Here is a 23342-nt window from a genome sequence, read left to right as displayed (position 1 = left end):
TCAGGCAGGATTTTCCTTTAAAGAAACCATGCTGAGTTCTGCCTATCTTGTCATATGCCTCCAGGTACTCTGTAACCTCATCCTTGACAATCGACTTCAACAACTTCCCAACCACTGATATCAAGCTAACAGGTCTATAATTTCCTTTTTGCTTCCTTGCCCCCTTCTTAAATAGCGGAGTGACATTTGCAATCTTCCAGTCCTCCGGAACCATGCCAGAATCTATCAACTTTTGAAAGATCATTGCTAATGCCTCCGCAATCTCCACAGCTACTTCCTCCAGAACATGAGGGTTCATTCCATCTGGTCCGGGAGATTTATCTACCCTTAGACTATTCAGCTTCCTGAGTACCTTCTCTGTCGTAATTGTGACTGCACACACTTCTCTTCCCTGCCACCCTTGAGTGTCCGGTATACTGCTGATGTCTTCCTCAGTGAAGACAGATGCAAAATACTCGTTCAGTTCCTCTGCCATCTCTTTATCTCCCATTACAATTTCTCCAGCATCATTTACTATTGGTCCTATATCTACTCCCACTTGTCTTTTACTCTTTATATACTTGAAAAAGCTTTTAGTATCCTCTTTGATATTATTTGCTAGCTTCCTTTCATAGTTCATTTTTTCCCTCTTAATGACCTTCTTAGTTTCTTTTTGTCAGCTTTAAAAAATTTCCCAATCCTGTCTTCCCACTAATTTTTGCTTCCTTGTATGCCCTCTCCTTTGCTTTAACATTGGCTTCGACTTCTCTTGTCAGCCACGGTTGCATCCTTTATCCATTCGAAAATTTCTTCTTTTTTGGAATATATCTGTCTTGCACCTTCCTCATTTCTCGCATAAACTCCAGCCACTGCTGCTCTGCCGTCCTTCCCGCCAGTGTCCCTTTCCAGTCAACTTTGGCGAAGTCCTCTCTCATGCCACTGCAATTTCCTTTACTCCACTGAAATACCGACACATCGGATTTTGGCTTCTCTTTTTCAAATTTCACAGGGAATTCAATCATGTTATGATCACTGCCTCCTAAGGGTTCCTTCACCTCAATCTGTCTAATCACCTCCGGTTCACTACACAATACAGCCGATCCCCTAGTGGGCTCAATGACAAGCTGTTCTAAAAAGCCATCTCGCAGACATTCTACAAGTTTAGTTCATTTAACTCATAATGTCATTGATCATTAGCATCTGTTTGTTACCTTTGTTTAACCAGGCACTGGGCTTTATACCTACAAAGTATTCAAGAATATTTTGGTTCGAAAAGTAGTCCATTAAGCAGCAAATATGATTAAAAATTCTGGAATAGATACGGGGATTCCAAAAAGATATAAAACAGCAACTAAATGATATCATGTCAGAACTCGTCAATGTCAATCAGAAAATAGATGTGGCAGAGACACGAATTGAGGAGGTGGAAGATCGCGTGCAAAACGTGGAACGGATACTAAGTAAGATGATAAAAATATTAAATCAACAAGAAAATAAACTGCTTGACCAGGAGGGAAGATCGCGACGGAAAAATATCAGGATATACAATGTTCCCAAGGAGCAGAGGGTTTGTCTATGATGGAGCTTGTAGGAAAGTTGCTGCGGGATGCACTGGAGATTCCCTCCACTATGGAGCTTGAAATTGAGAGGGCGCATCGTGTGCTTGTCCCGAGGCCTACTGGAGACAGAGAGGATGAGCCACGCTCAATAGTAATTAGATTCCTTCGATACAATACCAAGGCAGAGATTCTACGAAGGGCCTGGGGAAAGAGGGTGTTTTTGAACAGGAAATTAATATATTTTGATCAAGATTCCACCCCCCCCCCCGGCCCGGGCTGTCCTGCAGAAACGTAAGGAATACCCTGAAGTAAAGCAAATACTAAAGCAAGGAAAGATTAGATTCCAAACTCCATACCCTGCTAAACTGCGGGTATTTTATGAAGGTGGGACGCAACTGTATCAGACAGTGGAAGAGGAGACTACAGACATGAGGAACAGAGGGCTGCCAGTCAGTGTGGTCAAACTGAGGGAAAGTCTGGTTGAGCAGTTATCCCGATCTGCTTGAAAAATAGTTACAGAACCAAGAAAGCAGGGGATGGGAGAAGGGCAAGAGAAGAATATCAGGAAGAGATTGAGTTTTCCAAAGACAACCCTCCAGAAAAGCCATAAGGTTTGGCTAACTTTAAAAGTGTTGATAAGCTAAACGGAAGCGAAAATAGATGGTGCTATACCTGTCTCAAGAAATACCTATTATAATGTGGATTTTATAGTACTCAATTTCTTTTATTTATTCATTCACTCCTTTTTCCCCACCTATATGAGAATATATATATATATATGGGAGGAATACACAGGGAGATCTTTTCTGTGTAATGGACATAGATTTTCTCACTTACTTTTATGGGTACTGCAGTGGGGGCCCTCAACTCACAGGTAGGAGGGGCTATCCCCCACGGCTAGACTTTTCTTCTAGCCCAACCCAGGGTCATCTAGAGACCTCAGCCTTGGAATCACACCTTTGTTACCTTTCTTTAAAATTATTTGCGTTTCTTGGTTCTTATTTGTTCAGGGAGTAGATCGATTAAGTTTTATTCTGCTAATTTCAGTGATATATTGGCAGATAAATACACATGGCTAAGGACAAAGTAAAATTCATTTCTTTTAATGTCAATGTGCTGTTAAATCCAATCAAACACAGTAAAATTCTATCCAAAATGAAAAAAGAATAAGCCCATGTAGTATATTTACAGGAAACTCACTTAAGTGATAATGAGCATGGAAAATTAAAGAGAATGGGCTTCACTAATTTGTTTTTCTCCTCATATAAATCAGGACATAGGAGAGGAGTTGCTATTCTCATCTCAAGCAGGCTAAATTTTGAAAAAGTATTCAAAATGGGAGATAAGGAGGGCAGATATATTCTGGTAAGGGGGAATATAGATGGAAATTCAGTTATTCTATTGAATATATACACACCCCCAGGAAGTGATATTAGTTTCTTTCAGAAAATTACTAATATTATGGTAACAGAAACAGAAGATCTCCTGATATGTGGGGGAGACTTAAATTTACAATTACAACCAAAGTTAGACTCTTCCAATAGAAAAACCTATGACACAAAATCCTTACATAAGAAAGTTAATACACTTTTTGAGGATGTTGGTCTAATTGATATATGGAGGGACATTTTCCCCAACAGAAGGGATTACACTCATTATTCTGCCCCCCCCCCCATTCTGTATATACAAGTATAGACTATTTCATAACATTTGGAAAAGACAAAGACAAAATAAATACCTGTGGAATTGGGACGATAGATGTAAGTGACCATGCACCTATATATTTATCTCTTGATTTTGACCTACAACCAAAGAATACTATTTGGAAACTAAATTCAAGTCTACTCAATGATCCCTATTTTAAGGAACAAATTAAAAAAGAAATTAGTCTTTACTTAGAATTCAATGATAATGGAGAGGTTTCACCTCCCATTCTATGGGATACTATGAAGGTTGTCTTAAGAGGGAAAATTATAGCAATATCTTCATATAAGAAAAAAATAAGGAATAAAGCATTAGAGGAATTACAAAATATGCTGAAGAAACCAGAAAAAATCACAAATTGAACTTGGCACAGGATACATTAGAGGAAACTTTAAAAATTTAGGAATGTTATTAATAGTTTGGCTATGCAAGAAATCAGGAAAAAATTAATGTTTCTGAAACAGAGACACTATGAAAGTGGATCTAAGTCTATGAAAATGCTGGCATGGAAACTGGAAAAAAAAGATAGCAGAAAATACAATTCATAGAATTAGGGATCCAAGAACAAAAATGATAAAAAAAAATAAGCTAAGTGAAATTCAAGAAACTTTTGAAGTATTTTACAAAACCCTATATTCCAAAGTTCCAAGGGGAAGCATAACCCAAATTGACACCTTCCTGAATTCTCCAGAGTTACCCACTTTAAGCAAAGAATAAAATAGAATAATGACTGCTGACATAACTGAAGTTGAACTAAATACTGCAATTAGTAGGCTTAAATTAAGCAAGTCACCAGGATCAAATGGGTATACGGCAGCGTGGTACAAAGAATTTAAAAATGAGTTAATTCCTGTCTTCCTCCCCACACTGAACTGGGCTCGAAAAAAGACACAAATGCCACCCAGCTGGAAGGAGGCGATAATCTCAGCTATACTGAAAGAAGGCAAGGATAAAATGGAATGTGGGTCATTTAGACCAATATCTGTTCTTAATGTAGATTATAGATTATTTACCTCTATCATGGCCAAACGATTAGAAGATTTTCTACCCGTACTGATACATAAGGATTAGACAGATTTTATACAACAATGCCAAACACAAGACAATATACGAAAGACACTTCACATTATGGATCATATACAAAAAATAAAATTGAAGCAATAGTGATAAGCGTGGATGCTGAAAAGGCATTTGATTCAGTTAATTGTAATTTTCTTTACAGAGTTTTACATAGATTTGGTCTACATGACACAATTATTAAAACTATACAGGCACTATATGACAATCCTACTGCCAGGATTAAAATCAATGGATAGTTAACAACACAAAAAATGCTGGTGAACACAGCAGGCCAGACAGCATCCATAGGAAGAGGTACAGTCGACGTTTCAGACCGGGACCCTTCGTCAGGACTAACTGAAGGAAGGGATAGTAAGAGATTTGAAAGTGGGAGGGGGAGGGGGAGGGGGAGATCCAAAATGATAGGAGAAGACAGGAGGGGAGGGGAGGGGTGGATCTAAGAGCTGGAAAGTTGATTGGGCAAAAGGGCTGGAGAAGGGAGAGATCATGGGACAGGAAGCCTGGGGAGAAAGAGAAGAGGGGAGAGGAGCCCAGAGGGTGGAAAGCAGGCAAGGAGATATAGTGAGATGAACAGAGGGAGAAAAAAGGAGAGGGAGAAAAAAAGGGGGCAAAATAAAAAATACATTAAAAAAAAAAATATATTAAATAATTAAATAAATTGATTCTTGCTCCCGTCGCTTCTCCCATCAAACTCTGAAGGCGACGACTCTCGGCCATGAGGAGGTACTTGGCGTCCCTATCCCAGATCCTTCCACACCTCAGGGACACTTCTTTCATCGTTTGTAATGGTCCTGCCCGTTATTTCATCCTCCGTTGGGACTATGCCCGCAATCACCATTTCTTGGACTTTGTCATGTTAGGCAAGAATCGCAAGATCTTACATCTGCAGACCCCAAAGCCTGCTGGCCCCGACGCTAGCAGGCATGAACTTTCGGATCGTGGCCTCTGCCATTGATCTCGGCGACTCCACCAACCCAGGGCATATTCAAAATCTGGACTCCAGCAACGACCCTGGACACCTTCAAAGCAATTGCGCAACCACCAAGTGCGACTCCCAGCCTTGAACTCCAGACCTGTCATGGTCTGGTCCGTGAAGTCCGTATTCCGGTTCACCTTCACGGTCCATCGACCCTTGCTCCAGGTTTTCCTGTCTACTCTGTTTCTGTTCTTGTTGAGCACTAATTGAGGCAGCTGATGCTCGTTGGGGCTGGCTGCATAAATACCTTCAGAGACCAGGGTATGGCTGCTGGATTGTTCTTGTCCTTACTCCTTGTATCCCTTCCTCTGCCTTCTGTTTCCTCACCTGAAGCCCCTGCCTTGTCTTGCCGGTAACTCTCACCTCGCCTGAAGTTCTGTCTTGCCTTGCATTGCCTTGAAGCTTTGCCTTGTCTTGCTGTCTTGTCCTGGAGCCACCCTGTACCTAGCTCCCTTCCTGTCCCTATGCCTCCGTCAGGTAAGCCAGGCCATATTGCCATTACCTACGGTTGGTTCTGTCCCTTCCTGTCCCTTGCCTCCATCGGGTAGCCGGGCCGTATTGCCGTTACCTACAGTTGGTTCTGTCCCTTCCTGTCCCTTGCCTCCGTCGGATGGAGATCTGCGCCCTGCCCAGGAGTGCCACGCCCTTCCCAGGAGAAGCTTCTCGTCTCCTGCCTCCAGCCTCCAGCCTCGCCTCGCCTCAAGTCTCCTGCCTTCAGCCTCCAGCCTTGTCTCGCCTCGCCTCAAGTCTCAAGTCTCCAGCCTCCTGCCAAGCCTTGCCTCAAGTCTCTAGCCTCTAGCCTCTAGCCTGAAGACTCCAGCCTCCTGCCTTCTGCCAAGCTTCGCCTCTAGCCTCTAGCCTCAAGCCTGAAGACTCCAGCCTCATGCTGCCTGCCAGCCAAGCCTCATCCTTGCCTAGTTCTGGGGTCCAAGCCAGAGGCAAGACCCAGGAACAGAGTCCTTGTCCAGTCTCTGGCTTGAAGTCCAAGCCCGGGTTCCTAGCTCTCTTGTCCAGTCCTGTTCCAGGTTCCCGGTTTTCGTGTCCATGTCCTTGCCCTCACCCTGTATCCTAGTCCTGTCCCTAGTCCTTCAGTGTCTGTGTCTTGCACTTGGGTCCGTTCCCAGCCACCACCCAATGACAAGGCCGGGTCTTCACGTGCTGTTATTGTGACTCCCGTCTCCCCTTCCCCCACCACCACTCTGCAACCCCGTCTCCCTCAGATCCCACCGTCAGCTCCAGGGCCCTCAGAGGCTCCGTCTTCCTCTCACCCCAACCTTCCCCTCTCCACTAACACTACTAACCTCCCTCTCCCCTCTGATCCCAGCTCTCATCTGTGCCAGGTCCTTACCATCTCCTCCAACCTTCCACTCTCTGAGGCAGAGCGCTCTGTCCTCAGTAAGGGCCTTACCATATAACAATCGCAGCATGGAAACAGGCCATCTCAGCCCTTCTAGTCCATGCCGTACCTTTGTCCCCCTTCGCCCACACCTCAGCGAGTTCCGCGTTCGCCATGATGCTGAACTCTTCTTCCGCTGGCTCCGTCTTCGAGCCTACTTCTTCGACAAGGACTCTCCCACCCCCACCGATGACCCCTTCTCCCGTCTTCAACCCTCCTCCTCTTCATGGACACCCCACTTTGGTCTTCTGCCTGCTCTGGATCTCTTTATTGCTAACTGCTGATGGGACATCAACCGTCTCGATTTCACCGCACCTTGTTCCCATTCCAACCTCGCTCCTTCCGAACGCTCTGCTCTCCACTCCCTCCGCACTAATCCTAACCTTATTATTAAACCCGCCGATAAGTGAGGTGCTGTTGTAGTCTGGTGAACTGACCTCTACCTTGCCGAGGCACAGCATCAACTTGTGGATGCCTCCTGTTATTTACTCCTCGATTATGACCCCACTAAGGAGCACCAGGCCATTGTCTCCCACACCATCACCAACTTTATCCGCTCAGGGGATCTCCCATCCATTGCTAACAACCTTACAGTTCCCACACCCCACACTTCCCGTTTCTACCTCCTACCCAAGATCCATAAACCTGCCTGTCCTGGCCGACCTATTGTCTCAGCTTGCTCCTGCCCCACTGAACTCATTTCTGCATACCTCGACACGGTTTTATCCCCCCCTTGTTCAATCCCTTCCCACCTATGTTCGTGACACTTCTCACGCTCTTAAACTTTTCGATGATTTTAAGTTCTCCGGCCCCCATCGCTTTATTTTCACCATGGGTGTCCAGTCCCTATATACCTCCATCCCCCATCAGGAAGGTCTCAAAGCTCTCCACTTCTTTTTGGATTCCAGACCTAATCAGTTCCCTCTACCACCACTCTGCTCCGTCTAGCGGAATTAGTCCTTACTCTTAATAACTTCTCCTTTGGCTCCTCCCACTTCCTCCAAACTAAAGGTGTAGCTATGGGCACCCGTATGGGTCCTAGCTATGCTGCCTTTTCGTTGGCTTTGTGGAACAATCTATGTTCCGTGCCTATTCTGGTATCTGTCCCCCACTTTTCCTTCGCTACATCGACGACTGCATTGGCGCTGCTTCCTGCACGCATGCTGAACTCGTTGACTTCATTAACTTTGCCTCCAACTTTCACCCTGCCCTCAAGTTTACCTTTTCCATTTCCAACATCTCCCTCACCCTTTCTAGATCCTTCTGTCTCTATCTCTGGAGACAGCTTATCTACTGATGTCTGCTATAAGCCTACTGACTCTCACAGCTATCTGGACTATTCCTCTTCTCACCCTGTCTCTTGCAAAAACGCCATCCCCTTCTCGCAATTCCTCCGTCTTCACCGCATCTGCTCTCAGGATGAGGCTTTTCATTCCAGAACGAAGGAGGTGTCTTCCTTTTTTAAAGAAAGAGGCTTCCCTTCCTCACCATCACTATGCTCTCAAATGCACCTCTCCCATTTCACGCACATCTGCTCTCACCCCATCCTCCCACCCACTCACTAGGAATAGGGTTCCCCTTGTCCTCACCTACCACCCCACCAGCCTCCAGGTCCAACATATAATTCTCCGTAACTACCGCCACCTCCAATGGGATCCCACCACCAAGCACATCTTTCCCTCCCCCCCCCCGCTTTCAGCAGGGATCGCTCCCTACGCGACTCCCTTGTCCATTCGTCCCCCTCATCCCTCCCCACTGATCTCCCTCCTGGCACTTATCCTTGTAAGCGGAATAAGTGCTACACATGCCCTTACACTTCCTCCCTCACCACCATTCAGGGCCCCAGACAGTCCTTCCAGGTGAGGCGACACTTCACCTGTGAGTCGGCTGGGGTGATATACTGCATCCGGTGCTCCCGATGTGGCCTTCTATATATTGGCGAGACCTGACGCAGACTGAGAGATCGTTTTGCTGAACACCTACGCTCTGTCCGCCAGAGAAAGCAGGATCTCCAGTGGCCACACATTTTAATTCCACATCCCATTCCCATTCTGACATGTCTATCCACGGCCTCCTCTACTGTAAAGATGAAGCCACACTCAGTTGGAGGAACAGCACCTTATATTCCGTCTGGGTAGCCTCCAACCTGATGGCATGAATATTGACTTCTCTAACTTCAGTTACTGTCCCTCCTCCTCTTCACACTCCATCCGTTATTTATTTATTTAATATATATTTTATGTATTTTTTATTTTTCCCCTTTTTTTCTCTCTTTTTTTTTCTCCCTCTGTCCCTCTCACTATAACTCCTTGCCTGCTGTCCACCCTCCAGGCTCCCCTCCCTCCTTCTCTTTCTCCCCAGGCTTCCTGTCCCATGATCCTCTCCCTTCTCCAGTCTTTTGCCAATCACCTGTCCAGCTCTTGGCTCCATCCCTCCCCCTCCTGTCTTCTCCTATCATTTTGGATCTCCCCCTCCCCCTCCCACTTTCAAATCTCTTACTAGCTCTTCTTTCAGTTAGTCCTGATGAAGGGTCCCGGCCCAAAGCGTCAACTGTACCTCTTCCTATGGATGCTGTCTGGCCTGCCGTGTTCACCAGCATTTTTTGTGTGTGTTGCTTGAATTTCCAGCATCTGCAGATTTCCTCGTGTCTGCCAATAGTTATCAAATAGTTTTACCCTAGAAAGGGGCACGAGACAGGGTTGTGCATGGTCACTGCTACTCTTCGCATTATATCTGGAACCATTAGCTCAACACATCAGACAAAATGAAGATATCAGGGGAATTACTATTAAGGGGACAGAGCATAAATTGGCCTGTTACGCGGATGACATTTTGATCTATCTAGGGCAACCAAAATACTCTTTACCTAAGTTGATGCAATCCTTTGAACAATATGGTCAATTATCAGGATACAAGATTAATATAGATAAAATGCAATTACTTTCATATCACTATAGCCCACCAAGAGAAATTGAAAGTAGTTATCCCTGGGCATGGCAAACAGAGTCTTTCAAATATTTGGGCATCATTAGTGAGTGAGTGGGCCAGTGAAGGAGTGGAGCTTTGAGGCTTTGACTCGAGAGATTCTGGCAGTTTTGGCAGTTGGTCTGTGCAATCAAGTCAATCAAGATTTGAATAGATCAGCAGAAAGCTGTTGATTAGACAATCAAGATTTGAATAGCTCAGACTCAGCAGAAAGCAGCTGATTGGGCAATCGAGGTCAGGTGACAAAGCATTTTGAAAAACTCAAACAGATAAATAGAGGGATAGCTCAAGCAAAGCGGCCAGCGAGTGAGTGGGCCAGTGAAGGAGTGGAGCTTTGAGGCTTCGATGAGAAGAGGCGGAGGACAAGCTTGCTTGCAGTTAGTTTTTACAATGTCTCCTGAGACGGTGATGTGCCTCTCATGTGAGATGTGGCAGTCTTGGGGGAACGCCCCTCTCCCGCAGAGTCACATCTGCCAGAAGTGCATACGGCTGGGCGATCTGGAAGACCGTGTAAGGAATCTGGAGCAGCAGCTGGATGACCTTTGACTCATAAGGGAGAATGAGGCAGTCATAGATGAGAGCTACAGGGAGGTAGTCACACCTAGGCTGTCGGAAGCAGGTCGTTGGGTGACAGTCAGAGGGGGGGAAAGCAAGGGTGAGCAGACGGGTAGCGCAGAGCACCCCTATAGCCATTCCCCTGAATAATAAGTTTACCGTCCTGGATACTGTTGGCGGGGACGACCGACCAGGTGTGAGCCACGGTGGCAGGGCCTCCGGCACTGAGTCTGACCCTGTGGTGCAGAATGGTGGGATGGAGAAGAGGAGAGCTGTCGTCATTGGAGACTCTATAGTCAGGGGAGCAGACAGGAGATTTTGTGGATGTGAGAAGGACACCCGCATGGTTTGTTGCCTCCCAGGTGCCAGGGTCCGGGATGTCTCTGACCAGGTGCACGACATCCTGGTACGAGAGGGAAAGCAACCAGAAGTCGTGATACATGTTGGGACCAATGACATAGGCAGGAAGAAGGATGAGGTCCTGAAATGTGAGTTTTGGGAACTAGGCAGAAGACTAAAGTACAGGACCTCAAGGGTGACGTTCTCAGGATTGCTGCCAGTGCTACGTGACAGTGATGGTAGGAATTGGAGGAGATGGCAGTTGAATGCGTGGCTGAGGAGTTGGTGCAGAGGGCAGGGTTTTAGATTTTTAGATTATTGGGATCTCTTCTGGGGAAGGTGGGACCTATACGGATTGGATGTGTTGCACCTGTACTCGAGGGGGAGCAATATCCTTGCAGGTGGGTTTACTAGCATGGTTCGGGAGGGTTTAAACTAATTTGCGAGGGGGATGGGACCCAGAGCGATAGAGCAGTGAAAGAACTGCATGGAGTAAAGCCAGATCTAACATACAGAGAGGCTTTGAGGAAAGATAAGCAGAATAAACGTTGTAAAGACAGTAAGGTAGAAGGGCTGAAATGTGTGTACCTCAATGCAAGAAGCATCAGGAACAAAGGTGATGAACTGAGAGCTTGAATAGGTACATGGAATTATGATGTAGTGGCCATTACAGAGACTTGGCTGGCACCAGGGCAGGAATGGATTCTCAATATTCCTGGATTTCAGTGCTTTAAGAGGGATAGAGAGGGCGGAAAAAGGGGAAGAGGGGTGGCATTACTGGTCAGGGATACTATTACAGCTACAGAATGGGTGGGTAATATAGCAGGATCCTCTTTTGAGTCAGTATGGGTGGAAGTCAGGAACAGGAAGGGAGCAGTTACTCTATTGGGGGTATTCTATAGGCCCCCTGGTAGCAGCAGAGATACCGAGGAGCAGATTGGGAGGCAGATTTTGGAAAGGTGCAAAAATAACAGGGTTGTCATCATGGGTGACTTTAACTTCCCTAATATTGATTGGCACCTGATTATTTCCAAGGGCTTAGATGGGGCAGAGTTTGTTAAGTGTGTCCAGGACGGATTCCTGTCACAGTATGTGGACAGGCTGACCAGGGGGAATGCCATACTAGATCTAGTACTAGGTAATGAACCGGGTCAGGTCACAGATCTCTCAGTGAGTGAGCATCTGGGGAACAGTGACCACTGCTCCCTGGCCTTTAGCATTATCATGGAAAAGGATAAAATCAGAGAGGACAGGAAAATTTTTAATTGGGGAAGGGCAAATTATGAGGCTATAAGGCTAGAACTTGCGGGTGTGAATTGGGATGATGTTTTCGCAGGGAAATATACTTTGGACATGTGGTTGATGTTTAGAGATCTCTTGCAGGATGTTAGGGATAAATTTGTCCCGGTGAGGAAGATAAAGAACGGTAGGGTGAAGGAACCATGGGTGACAAGTGAGGTGGAAAATCTGGTCAGATGGAAGAAGGTAGCATACATGAGGTTTATGATACAGGGATTAGATGGGTCTATTGAGGAATATAGGGAAGCAAGAAAGGAGCTTAAGAAGGGGCTGAGAAGAGCAAGAAGGGGGCATGAGAAGGCCTTGGCGAGTAGGGTAAAGGAAAACCCCAAGGCATTCTTCAATTATGTGAAGAAAAAAAGGATGACAGGAGTGAAGGTAGGACCGATTAGAGATAAAGATGGGAAGATGTGCCTGGAGGCTGTGGAAGTGAGCGACGTCCTTAATGAATACTTCTCTTCGGTATTCACCAATGAGAGGGAACTTGATGATGGTGAGGACAATATGAGTGAGGTTGATGTTCTGGAGCATGCTGATATTAAGGGAGAGGAGGTGTTGGAGTTGTTAAAATACATTAGGATGGATAAGTCCCCGGGGCCTGACGGAATATTCCCCAGGCTGCTCCACGAGGCGGGGGAAAAGATTGCTGAGCCTCTGGCTAGGATCTTTATGTCCTCATTGTCCACGGGAATGGTGCCGGAGGATTAGAGGGAGGCGAATGTTGTTCCCTTGTTCAAAAAGGGTAGTAGGTATAGTCTGGGTAATTATAGACCAGTGAGTCTTACGTCTGTGGTGGGAAAGCTGTTGGAAAAGATTCTTAGAGATAGGATCTCTGGTCATTTAGAGAATCATTGTCTGATCAGGGACAGTCAGCATGGCTTTGTGAAGGGCAGATCGTGTCTAACAAGCCTGATAGAGTTCTTTGAGGAGGTGACCAGGCATATAGATGAGGGTAGTGCAGTGGATGTGATCTATATGGATTTTAGTAAGGCATTTGACAAGGTTCCACACGGTAGGCTTATTCAGAAAGTCAGAAGGCATGGGATCCAGGGAAGTTGCCCAGGTGGATTCAGAATTGGCTTGCCTGCAGAAGGCAGAGGGTTGTGGTGGAGGGAGTACATTCAGATTGGAGGATTGTGACTAGTGGTGTCCCACAAGGATCTGTTCTGGAACCTCTACTTTTCGTGATTATTATTAACTACCTGGATGTAGGAGTAGAAGGGTGGGTTGGCAAGTTTGCAGACGACACAAAGGTTGGTGGTGTTGTAGATAGTGTAGAGGATTGTCAAAGATTGCAGAGAGACATTGATAGGATGCAGAAGTGGGCTGAGAAGTGGCAGATGGAGTTCAACCCAGAGAAGAGTGAGGTGGTACACTTTGGAAGGACAAACTCCAAGGCAGAGTACAAAGTAAATGGCAGGATATTTGGTAGTGTGGAGGAGCAGAGGGATCTGGGAGTACATGTCTACAGATCCCTGGAAGTTGCCTCACAGGTAGATAGGGTAGTTAAGAAAGCTTATGGGGTGTTAGCTTTCCTAAGTCGAGGGTTAGAGCTTAAGAGTCGCAATGAATAAAACTCTGGTTAGGCCACACTTGGAGTATTGTGTCCAGTTCTGGTCGCCTCACTATAGGAAGGATGTGGAAGCATTGGAAAGGGTACAGAGGAGATTTACCAGGATGCTGCCTGGTTTAGAGGGTATGGATTATGATCAGAGATTAAGGGAGCTCGGGCTTTCCTCTTTGGAGAGAAGGATGAGAGGAGACATGATAGAGGTGTACAAGATAATAAGAGGAATAGATAGAGTGGATAGCCAGCGCCTCTTCCCCAGGACACCACTGCTCAATACAAGAGGACATGGCTTTAAGGTAAGGGGTGGGAAGTTCAAGGGGGATATTAGAGGAAGGTTTCTTACTCAAGAGAGTGGTTGGTGTGTGGAATGCACTGCCTGAGTCAGTGGTGGAGGCAGATACACTAGTGAAGTTTAAGAGCCTACTAGACAGGTATATGGAGGAATTTAAAGTGGGGGCTTATATGGGAGGCAGGGTTAGAGGGTTGGCACAACATTGTGGGCCGAAGGGCCTGTATTGTGCTGTACTATTCTATGTTCTATGTTCTAAAATTGTCAAAATGCAATTATCAGCCTATATATAAAAAATATATAACAAGATGAAACCTAATTTCTTCTTTTAGTCTCCGTTCAAGGATTGAATCTATTAAAATGAATATACTGCCCAGACTACTATATCTCTTTCAGACCCTACCAGTAGAGATTAGTCAAAATCAATTCAATGAATGGAACAAAATGTTATCAAGTTATATATGGCAAGGTAAAAGTCCTAGATTTCGCCTCAAATCTTTGCAATTAGCCAAGGAAAAGGGAGGATGGGGCCTACCTTCTCTTAGAGATTACTATTTTGCAGCACAGTTGAGAGCCGTGATATGTTGGTGCAATCCATCATGTGATGCTCAATGGAAAAGCATTGAGGAGGGGATACTTCCCATCCTCATACAGGCAATTTTGGCTGATAATAACCTACAAAGGTACATAAATACTATTGATAACCCATGGATGAAATGGACTCTTAAAAAATGGAAAACTATTATCAAAAAATATAAACTAGAGGGAGATATTGCAATTCTTAAATGGTGTGCATATGACTCGGATTTTACGCCGAATAAACTGGATGCTAGATTTAAGGACTGGACAGCTAAAGGAATAACAGTTCTTTGCATTATAATGAAAGAAGGAACACTGTTCAGTTTTGAAATGCTTAAAGAGAAACACTTAATAGAAAAACAAGACTTTTATCGATATTTACAGATGTGGCAGTATGTTAATAGGATGGTTAAAAATGCAACCAAGGCAAGTACATGTTTGATAGAGCTATTTAGAAAAGCGTATAATTCAGATAACGGTATTAGAATCATTTCAAACGTGTATAAGGGTTTCTCAAATCTTAAAACATACTCAACTTCATACATTGAAACAAAATGAGAGAAGGAAGGAGGATTAATTATACCTGAGGAAGACTGGACAATGATATGGGCGTATCAATGGAAGTGTACCAGTTCACAGAAATGGAGGGAGTTCAGATGGAAAAACTTATTACGATATTTTATTACACCCTCTCAGAAATTCCATTATGATAGTAACCTTCCTATTTGCTGGAGAAATTGTGGAATATCAAAATGCAGACCATTATCATAGACTATTGGAGTGGGAAAATTGCCCTACAAGACATCTTTAAATGTGAAATACCCTTAGAAGGTAAGAACATATATTTTGGGTATATACCTCAAGAATGCTTGAAAAGAGATAAATATTTAATGAATATACTGCTGGCGGCTGGTAAAAAGACTCTCACCAGGAAATGGTTGTCGCAGGAGAGCCCAACTTTAAACACATGGATGGAAGTTACAATGGATATTTACAAAATGGAGAAGATAATAGCATCTGTTAATCATAAGTTGGAACAATTTGATTCAATGGTTTAACTACATAACACCTCATAGACCTGATTTTATTCTCACAAATCAATGAATATGTGGTAAAAAAAATCACTCCCTACTTGTACATAGTTTTCTCCTTTTGCTAGTTCTTTCTTTCCTCTCATTTCTGTAAGTGTATACCTCAGATAAATATTATGTGGAGATTTGTGACAAATATGACTATATGATACATACGTACAATATCTGAAATACATCTTATGGAATTGTTTGCTTGATGATGAACTTCAATGAAAAATAAATTACAAAAAAAAGAAAAGCAGTCCATTACTTAATACATCACTTTCTGTAATGAAATACAAGAATTTCACTGTAACATTCAACTTTTTGGAAAATGAATGTTTAAAATCCAAAATTTGCTCCTTTTTCTGACAAACTAATGCGGAGGACGGTAAATAAATATCTGAAAGAAATTATATAAAAATTAAAGGGTGCTCAGACTTTTGCATAGTACTGTACATCAACCACCTCCTCATCAAACAACGCTAACAATCTCTTCAAAAATCTACTCCAACAATCTCCTCATAAATCTCCACCAAGTTGTTTATCTAACAGCACAAATTATATTCTCATCATCAACACTAAAAATTTCCACATCAAGCTGCAGCAAAAATGCCTTCAGTAACCTACATCACAATCTCCTATTGATGCTACACCAGCTACCTTCATATTAATCCACACCATCAAGGCAGGAGGAGAAGATGGCGGCGCGACGCAGCGTGCGCAGCCTCTCCGGTGAAATGATATTGTATCTGTTAAATAGGGAGACATGCACAATTCTGATTTGATGGAGACAGCCGTGAGAAGCACAGAGGAACATCTGGAGAAACTTCTGAAATGCCTGGTTCGCTGCCGCTGCTACTGTGCGATCAAGAATCTCCGGAGGGAAGGCCCCAAATCCTCGGCTTTGCCTGCTGCTGGCGGCCGGGGCTGGGGTCGAAGCACTCAGCAGAGATGGTGCTCGGTCCTTGGTGTCGGAGGGCTGGTCGGAGGCTCAAAGTTTTCGGACGACTCAGAGTCGGACCGTGGTCGGGCATGGCAGGGAGAGTTTTCTACCTTCTCCCGTCTGCGTGAGATGTGGGACTTTCGAGAGACTTTGAACTTCTTTTACCGTGCCCATGGTCTGTTCTTCATCAAATTACGGTATTGTTGCACTGTTGTAACTATATGTTATAATTTTGTGGTTTTTGTCAGTTTTTCAGTCTTGGTCTGACCTGTGTTTCTGTGATATCACACCGGAGGAATATTGTATCATTTCTTAATGCATGCATTACTAAATGACAATAAAAGAGGACTGCGTGTCATCATAATCTAATCTAATTAATCACCTTATTAAACTACACCAACAATCTCCTTTTCAAACTATGCCCATAATCTCCTCATACAACTACACAACAAACTCCACATCACAATACAACTATCTCATCATTAAATTTCACCAAAAATCTCCACCTGAAAACAGACCAACAACCTCCACATCAAACTACACCAAAATTCTCTGCGTTAAACTACACCAAATACCTCCACGTCAACCACAGCAACAATCTCCTCAATGAACAACATGGACAGTCACCTCAATAAACCACACACAAAAAACTCCTCATCAAATTACAACAAAATTCTCTGTACTATACCAATACTCTCCATATCCTAAAAATCAATCTCATCATCAACATAAACAAGCAATCTTCTCATCAAACTACAAGAACAACTTCCTCATTGAACTACACGAATAATCTCTTCATCGAACTATGTCAACAATCTCCTCATTGAACTCCACCAACAATCTCCTCAGCAAACTACACCAACAATCTCCTCGTCAAACTACACCAGCAGTCTCCTCGTCAAACTACACCAGCAGTCTCCTCGTCAAACTACACCAACAGTCTCCTCAGCAAACTACACCAGCAGTCTCCTCGTCAAACTACACCAGTAGTCTCCTCGTCAAACTACACCAACAGTCTCCTCGTCAAACTACACCAGCAGTCTCCTCATCAAACTACACCAGTAGTCTCCTCGTCAAACTACACCAACAGTCTCCTCAGCAAACTACACCAGCAGTCTCCTCAGCGAACTACACCAACAGTCTCAGCAAACTACACCAGCAGTCTCCTCGTCAAACTACACCAGCAGTCTCCTGGTCAAACTACACCAGCAGTCTCCTCATTGAACTCTACCACCAATCTCCTCATTGAACTACATCAACAGTCTCCTCATTGAACTACACCAACAGTCTCCTCAGTGAACTACACCAACAGTCAACATAGCAAACTAAACCAACAGTCTCCTCATTGAACTCTACCACCAATCTTGGTGAAGATCAAAACATCACATTCCCAAGTGTGTTGATGACATGGAACTTGGTGTGACTGCAAGAGTGGGGGAGGGGTGGTGAGTCCTTCAGGGTGACATGGACAGGCTAGGCAGGTGGGAGACATCATAGCAAGGCATCAAAGGTCATGGGGAGAAGGCAGGAGAATGGGTTGGAAGGGAATAATAAATCATCCATCATAAAATGGCAGAGCAGACCTAATGGGCTGAATGGCCTCATTTCTGCTCCTATGACATGGTCTTATTGACACACCAATGCTCAATGGGTGGAAAATGCTTCAGTAAGTGGTGGATACATCTTATGCAAAACCCTCCCCACCATCAAGTACACCAACAAGGAATGCTGCCACAGGAAAACAGCATCCATCATCAAGGACCCCTACCATTCAGCCCATGCCCTCTTTTTGCAGCTGCCATCGGGCTTCAGCAACAGTTCTTACCCTACAACCATCAGGCTCCTGAACCAGTGTGGATAACTTCACTCACCTCAACTGACTCCACAAACTACACTCATTTTCAAATTCCCTTTATAACTCATGTTACAATTCATACCTCAGCAAGGCCCTTGACAAGGTCCCATGTGGGAGGCTTACCGAGAAGGCTTGGCCTTTCAGGATGATGTAGTTAAACTGGCTTTGTGGGAGAAGTCAGAGAGTGGTAGTAGATGGTTGCCTCTCTGACTGGAGCCCTGTGACTTGAGTTGTGTCGCAGGGGTCAGTGCTAGGTCCTTTGTCACCTATATAAATGATCTGGATGATAATGTGGTGAAGTGGATAAGCAAATTTGTGATGACAATAAGGTTAGGGCTGTAGTGGACAGCGAGGAAGACTATTAAAGCTTGCAGTGTGTTCCAGACCAGCTGGAAAAACGGCAGATGGAATTTAATGCAGACAAGTCTGAGGTGTTGCAGTTCGGGAAGTCATACCAAGCTAGCACTTGCTCAGTGAACAGTAGGACACTGAGGAGTGTGGTAGAAAAGAGGGATCTGGGAATACAGTACATCAAACATAGAACAATAGTGCTGTACAGGCCCTTCAGCCCACAATGTTGTGCTGACCCTTTAAACCACTCTAAAGTCAATCCGAAACCTTCCTTTCCACATAACCCTCCATTTTGCTTTCATCCATGTGTCTATCTAATAGCTTCTTAAATGTCCCTAATGTATCTGCCTCTAACACCAACCCTGGCAGGTGTTCCATGCACCCGCCACTCTCTAGGTGAAAGATCTACCTCTGGCAACCCTCCTATACTTTCCTCCAATCACCTTAAAACTATGCCTTTTAGTATGAGCCATTTCTGCTCTGGGAAAATGGTGCTGGCTGCCCATGGCCTGGTACAGAAGCACTATCGTTCATGAGTGGAAAAGCCTACAAAAATTCTTGAATACAGCCCAGTCCATCGCAGGAAAAGCTCTCCCCACCACTGAGCACAAGGGGAGCCGTCACAGCAAAGCAGCATCCATCATCAAGGAGCCTCACCATCTGGGCCATGCTCTCTTCTCGCTGCTGCCATTGGGAAGGAGATACAGGAGCCTTATGTCCCACATCATCAGGTTCAGGATCAGTTATTACCCTTCAGCCATCAGGTTCCTGAACCAGCGTGGAAACCTTACTCACCTCAACAGTGAATTATCTGCAAATTATGCTCTAGTTCCTGCTCAGGTCTACCCGGATCTTTCCAACCACTGTTTCACAGCTTCCATGGCGATGTTTTCTCCCTGCTCTCCCACCCACTCCACATTGACGAGGACCTCCAAGCGGGCAAGCCTTCGCTCTATTGCCAGTGTTTGAGTGATGCTGATGAGTATCCCAAGCAAAGCACCCAACTCCAAGCCTTGACGGAACTGATTACGGAGCTGATGTCCTACAGACAGATTCTGATTGTATCTTGTAAACACTCTCAGTGTATCTGGCAAGTGCTCCATGTTATCTCATTACCACTTCCCTCATTCACTTCGCACTCTGAGAAACTTGCCAAATCTGATTAGCTGCCCAGCAGCGACTTAAACATACCTCACGTCTTTACACAAAGATATCAGTAAAACTTGAAGAATACAAAAAAATTTACAATGATGTTGCCAAGAATTGAGGACCTGGGTCATAGGGAAAGGTCGAATACATTCGGGCTTTCGTTTTCCCTGGAGTGAACAAGAATGAAGGGAGATTTGATAGAGGTACATGTTACGCTTTGTAACTTCAAAACATTAATTCAAAGAAAAACAAGAGAGCCGGGAATGCGAGTCTAACTTTATCCTTTTATTTGAAGCGAGGTGCACATGTATTGTGTGGTAGCATGACGATATATACGTTTCATGTATTTATACGTGTAACCTGTAATGAATTAAAGAAATGAACAAGAATTCTTAATCAAACTATACACACACACACACACACACACACACACACATATATATACAGAATTACTCAAATATTACTGAAATATTAAATACACAATACTCCTCCCTGCCTATCTATGAAATCCAACTCAAGACAGCATCTTAACTACATAGGCAGCATACTACACAATGCAACTGCTATGTGGACATCTGCAGCATAGTAAATGTTAAATTGTCCCATTCAGGCCTTAAGATTTAATCACTGTGGAGGATTTCTTACCCTTGTGCAATAACCTCTTTCCTGACAAGGGGGATCATTCTGCTTGGCAGGTGGGACTCGTGGCTGTCAAACGGTCAAAGGTTCTGCTGCCTCTCCTGTGCTGGTTGTAGGAGTTGTTCTGAGACTGCAAGAAGTGGATCTGATCATGGTAGCCATGTTTCTTATCTAACAATTGACTCTATTTTCCTCAGTTGATCAAAGTGCTATCTCCAGATGATATCAGACGCAATCTCCATAATATAGGAGAGTAGTCCAGCTCCGTCCTTAATCTTTTTAAGTATCCATCTTTGATCACCTCTGTAGTCCCTCGACAGGTCTCCTTGTGCAGGAGTGAAACATCGAACTTCCTTGCTTGAGGAGCCTTCAATTTGTCTCAGCTGTTTCTCCTTCGTGATTGGGTTTGAGGAGATCCAAGTGCAAACACAAAGGATAGCCCAGGAACAGCATAGCTGGTGAGTAGGAGAAGGCGGGAGGAGAAGATGGCGGCGCGATGCAGCTCACAGCGGCCACTCCAGTGGTGATGTCTGTTATTTGTAAAGTAGGGTGCCGTGCACAATCCTGATTTGATGGAGATGGACGTGAGAGCACAGAGGAACATCTGGAGAAACTTCTGAAATGCCTGCTTCGCTGCTGCTGCTACTGTGTGGTCTGGAATCTCCAGAGGAGAAGGCCCTGAGTCCTCAGCTTTGCTTGTTGCTTGGCGGCCGGGGCAGGGTCAAAGCGCTCGGCAGAGGATGGTTCTCGGAGAGGCTGTATCAGAGGGGCTGGTCGGAGGCTTGAAGTTTTCGGACAGACTCAGAGTTGGCTGCAGTCGGGTGCTTCCAATGTATCGGCAAGTTGGCGGCGCTTGGAGGTTCATGGCAGGGAAAGTTTCTCCCTTCTGCCACCTGTGTGAGATGATGAGTCTATCAGGACTTCGAGACTTTTTTTTACCATGCCCATGGTCTGCTCTTTATCAAATTATGGTATTGCTTTGCATAATTATGTTATAATTATGTGGTTTTGTCAGTTTTAGTCTTGGTTTGTCCTGTTTTTTTGTGATATCATTCTGGAGGAACATTGTATAATTTTCAATGCATGCATTTCTAAATGACAATAAACGAGGACTGAGTGTCCTCATAATCTAATAAGTAGTTGGCTGTGGAGTTTGTTACATTGCGACATGCAAGGAGGAAATTGGCAAGCTTCTCACTTAGTGTTAGTGAGGTTGCACGCAGTGCATTCTTTAGACTCTGGACAGACCTTTCCACCAAGCTATTCATAGCTGGGTGGTATAGTGCAGATGCAATAGGTCTTATTCCATTCATTTTTAGGAATGAATGAAACTGTTCCGCCACTAAGTGTGGTCCATTGTCACTGACTAAGTGTTCTGGAACACCAGTCCTTGAGAGAAGGTTTCTCAACACAACGGTGTGTGAGGCTGTAGTGCAATCTGTTGGGAACACTTCCGGCCACTTTGTAACTGCATCCACTACTACCAAGAAATTTGTGCCCATGAATGGGCCAGCAAAATCCACATAAGTCCTCTGCAAGGGCAATTCAGGCCTTTCCCAAGAATGGAGAGGCGCTATTCTTGGAATCTTCTAGATGTGTTGGCATATTGCACAGTGCATGGCAATCTGCTTAATCTGCTGATCTACCTCAGGCCACTGGACAAAGCTTCAAGCCAATGCCTTCATTTTGACCATGCCTAGATGACCGGTAGGTAGCTCTTCCAACACTTCAGCTCTCAGCTTGGATGGTGCTACTGTCAATCCCCAGAAAAGGCATCCTTCGCCAAGGGCAAGTCCATCTCAGCACTGGTAAGAATGGGGGAATTGGACTGCTGCACATTCCAGACATTCTGGGTGGTTATGTAGACCTGCATCAGTGTGAGGTCTTTTCTGGTTTCCCTTTGGGTCATTTCTGCCATAATAGGGAGCCCTTAGATTTGCATTAGAGAGAATGTATCCTTCTTTGTAAATTTTTCAGGTATTTCCTTATCCACGGATAAACAGAACAACTCATCAGCATTTCCATGATTAGTAATCCTCTTGAATTCAATATCTTGTAATTGTGTCCCCCAAGAAACAGAGCCCACCTCTGCACTCGTGCTGCCGCCATCAGTGAAGTACCCTTCTTTAGCTTGAAAATGGACACCGGTGGCTGATGATTAGTAAAGAGGTCAAATTCTCTCCCATAGTTTACACCGCCAAACTAGACCAATCTGTTAATTTGTGCATATTTTTTCTCTGCAGCAGTAAGGGAACATGATGCAAACGCTACAGGGTGTTCACTTCCATCACTCACAACATGTGACATGACTGCACCCATTCTATAAGGCGAGGCGTCACAGATTTACTGGACAATGTGGAACATAATGTGTGAGTACGTTGTCTGATGTCATCATTTCCTTTGGTCATGGAGCACATTAAAGCCTTGCTTCCGGCTACATTGGACCCTTTCCAGTTCGCTTATCACTGAAATGATCCACTGACAATGCAATAGCCTCTGCCCTCCACTCTATGCTGTCCAAACCGGAAAATGGGGTCTCATATGCCAGACTGCTGCTTATAGACTTCAGTTCAGCATTTAACACCATCATAGCCCAGAAACTGGTGGCGAAACTGTCCTCACTGGGCCTCAACACTTCCCTCTGCAATTGGATGCTGGACTTCTTAACAGTAAGGTCACAGTCAGTCTGTGTGGCTAGCGACATCTCTTGTCCCACTGCACTGGCTCTCCGCAAGGCTGTGTGCTCAGCCCATTGCTGCTCACACTCCTGATGCATGACTATCTCACAGGATTCTGCTCAAAATGTGTCATCCAGTTAAAAGATGACAAGATGGAGTATAGGGAGGAAGTGGAGCAGCTGGTGGATTGGTGTGAGAAGAACAACTGAAGCCTGGAGAATGTGGAGAGGACAAAGGAAATCATTGTGAACTTCAAGAAGGTGAAGTCCCTCTCTGTGAATTCACGTCTCCTCCGTAGAGAGAGTTACGTGCACCAAATTCATGGGAGTTCACGTCAAAATTAA

The 23342-nt window shown here is 44.7% G+C and overlaps 1 long non-coding RNA gene across 1 annotated transcript in view; it reads left to right on the top strand.

The window, feature by feature from the left end:
- LOC140199877 (uncharacterized) overlaps positions 1-22649 on the top strand; it is an 85118-nt gene extending 62469 nt beyond the window's left edge. The window contains exon 3 of the long non-coding RNA XR_011886512.1: positions 22564-22649. This is a non-coding gene — a long non-coding RNA (uncharacterized lncRNA). The remainder of the gene's footprint in view (positions 1-22563) is intronic.
- The last annotated feature ends 693 nt before the right edge of the window (positions 22650-23342 follow it).

The sequence above is a fragment of the Mobula birostris genome, chromosome 6 (genome assembly GCF_030028105.1).
Source record: "Mobula birostris isolate sMobBir1 chromosome 6, sMobBir1.hap1, whole genome shotgun sequence".
Classification (NCBI taxonomy): domain Eukaryota; kingdom Metazoa; phylum Chordata; class Chondrichthyes; order Myliobatiformes; family Myliobatidae; genus Mobula; species Mobula birostris.
The sequence above is the reverse complement of the archived record's forward strand: the minus strand, read 5'-3'. Positions and strand labels throughout refer to the sequence as shown.